The 3,264-nt window shown below is 46.0% G+C and overlaps 1 pseudogene; it reads left to right on the top strand.

The window, feature by feature from the left end:
* Positions 1 to 2,447: 2,447 nt before the first annotated feature.
* LOC110302593 lies at positions 2,448 to 3,037 on the top strand (annotated as a pseudogene).
* The last annotated feature ends 227 nt before the right edge of the window (positions 3,038 to 3,264 follow it).

Below are 3,264 nucleotides of genomic sequence, written 5' to 3'. Positions count from 1 at the left end.
GACTGGAGAGGTAGGTTTGTAGTTTAGCTGGTAGAATGTTTGCCTAGCATGTGTGAAATCCTGGGTTCTATCTCCAGCACTGAACAAACTGGGCATGATGGGACACTGCTGCAATCTCAGCCCTAGAGGAATGGGGACAGGAGGATTAGGAGTTCAAAGCCATTCTTGACTACATAGACAGACAATTGAAGGCCAGTCTGAGCTACCTGAGACCTGTCAGAACAGGACAGGACAGGACAGGACAGGACAGGACAGGACAGGACAGGACAGGACAAAAAGCAAACTACTGGTTAAATCCTTAGTTGCAGCTGTCACTGCCCTTGTTACAATCTGCTGCCCCAAGAACTGTCCTCTAACTTTGCTTTGCACTCAGTGTAGGCTTGTGGTGGCCTCTAGGTGGCACTAGTGGACTTTCCACTGCTTTGAGACTACCCACCTGTGAAGCTGATTTGGCCACTGTCACATTCTTTATGAAAAGCGTGAGCAGCTCCCAACCCCTTAGTAAAGAGAACTCTAAAACAGCATTTGGAAGACTGCCGAAATAAATGGCATCTTTTAATTTCCAATTTCCTCTTTCTGTAAATTGCTCTCCGATGAATTCTCTATAAAAACATCCTATAGTTGCTAGCCTCTGCAGACAGGGTAGGCTTGGGACATTGTCTGCAATGCAAGCAGGTAGAGAAGGCTTCTTGTTTGTTTGTTTGTTTGTTTGTTTGTTTGTTGGACATAGTGTCTTGGTATAGAATTCAGGCTGGTCTCGAACTTCTTAACTACAGACTACCAAGTTTTGGGATCACAGGTAAGGGCCAGATCCCCAGATGTGAAGGCTTTCATGAAACATATACCAAGGCCTACCTTCATGAGAAGCTTTTTATACAGTGGGATTGACGATTCCTGAGTTCTTCCCAGACCCACAGTATCAGATTCACTCCAGAAGCTATATTTTGCACACAGACCAGGGGATTAAAATATATATTTGTTTTTTTATTAATGTGTATATGTTTGTGTTTAATGTATATCACATGCATGCATGTGCTCGAGGAAGTCAGAAGAGGGTGTTGGATCTAGGTGAAGTCACTCTAAAAGGCTAACACATCCACACTTTGCCCTTCCCTGTCTCCCTTATCTTAACTGCTACCAGAATCCTCTGAATAGAGATGTATGCATCACCACTGACAAGGTTAGCATTTGGGAATCGAACCTAGGTCCTCTGGAAGAGCAGCAGTTCTCTTAACCACTGAGCCACCTCTCCAGCCCCAAGGCTGCCAAGCAAATAACTCCTCTTCTCTCTCAACATCTGTTTTAAAAATCAACAACTAGTCAGAGTTGATTGCCTGTCCGTCTGATTCTCTCTTTCCCTCATCCTCATCTATAGCTGGCTCCACTTTGGAACCTTCCAGATCTAGGGACTAGAAAGATGGTTCAGCAAGTAAACTCTCAATGTATAAAAGCATGGGGGTGTGTTGGATTCCCAGAACACATGTAAAAAGCCAGGGATGGCCACGTGTGCCTGTCACTTCAGTTCTATGGGAAGGTAGCCACAGATGGTTGCTGAGGTTTGATGATAATCCCAGCTCCAGGGTCAGGGAGAGACCCTGTATCAAAGGACTATAGATAGGACTGGATAGTGGGCATCGTCCTCTAGCCTCTGCCTGCACAAGGACACACATGGACAAAGGCTAGCCACACATACAATGGTTGGATTAGTCTAGGAAGAAGGGTTATCCTCTCAGGGATAATCCTGCTTAGCTCAGGATTTCACCAACTCTGGCATTCTTTTACATACTCTTGTAAAAAAAAAATTATTAAACTGGTTTTGCAATTACTTGTGGTGGCTTGCATGAGATGCCCCCCAACCCCCATAGTTCAGGCACTTGAATACTTGGTCTGTGGTTGGTGCTGCTTTGGGAGGCTTGGGAGGTGTGGCCTTGCTGGAGGAAGTAAGTCACTGGGGTGGGGGTGGGGGTGGGGGCTTTGAGAGCTTAAAGACTTGCAGCATTTGGAGTTTGATCCTTCTGTTTCCTGCTTGCAGTTCCGAGATGTGAGCTCTCAGCTATTCCTGCCATCATGCCTGCTGTGTGCTGCTGTGATTCCCAACTGTAATGGGGATGGAGTCCTATCCCCCTAGAACCATAAGTCCAACATAAATCCTTCTGCACGTTTTCTTGGTCATGGCATTTTATCACAATAAAAAAATAATTAGTGCACTTACTATCTTAGACTTCCATAAGATTCCTGCCTGCCCTCCTTCCTATGAAGAGGTTAGGAAAACTGAAGCCTTTCTTTTCCATCTTGCAAGATGGCGACTGAAAAAGCCAAGGAGCCTGACACAAGGGAGAAAAATCCTACAGTACTCACCATCTACTCTATATCCCAGAAATGCCTGTACAAAAAAGGAGATACTCAGTGCAAAATCCAAGGTAGGTCCTGTCTACTGTCACAAGCCAGTCGGTGGTAACAAGAATGGCAGTACCTGGGTGGTTCAGCTTTACAAAATGCCTAGGTGTTATCCTAGTGAAGACGTGCCTAAGGAGCTGCTGAGCCGGGGCAGAAAGGTCTCCAGTCAGCGCTGGAGTGAGAAGGCTGCCTGTGAGCATCACTCCCGGGACTGTCCTCCTGATCATCCTCACCAGGCACCACAGGGGCAAGAGAGTGGTTTTCCTGAAGCAGCTGGACAGCTGGCTTGCTACTTGTGACTGACCTCTTGCCCTCAACCGAGCTCATCTGCGCAGAACACACCACAAGTTTGTCATCACCACCTCTACAAAAGTTGGTATCAGCAAGGTTAAAATCCCCAAACACCTAACAGATGCATCCGACAAGAAGTAGCAGCTGCACAGACCCAGGTGCCAGGCGGGCGAGGTCATCTTCCTGGAGAAGGCGGAATACAGAGATTACAGAGCCCCCCAAGGCTGGTCAGAAAACTGTGGACTTGCGGATTTTGCTAGAGATGAAAACGGTTGCTCAGCTCCAGGGTTACCTGCGATCTCGGTTCTCTCCGACAAATGGGATGTACCCTCACAAACTGATGTTCTAAATCGCTGACAACCTAATCAAACTGCTTCATATGTTAAAAAAGCAAAGCAAAGCAAAGCAAAGCAAAGCAAAGCAAAGCAAAGCAAAGCAAAGCAAAGCAAAGCAAAAACCTAGGAGGATATTTTGACTTTTGTCATAGTTACTAGAATTTACATTAAAGTAACATTTCATATATTCGTCATCCTAGCCTTTAATGGCTGAGCCATCTCTCCAGCCCTAATGTAACAT

The sequence above is a fragment of the Mus caroli genome, chromosome 9, assembly GCF_900094665.2.
Source record: "Mus caroli chromosome 9, CAROLI_EIJ_v1.1, whole genome shotgun sequence".
Taxonomy (NCBI): Eukaryota; Metazoa; Chordata; class Mammalia; order Rodentia; family Muridae; genus Mus; species Mus caroli.
Note: the sequence above shows the minus strand (reverse complement) of the source record. Positions and strands in the feature narration are given on the sequence as shown.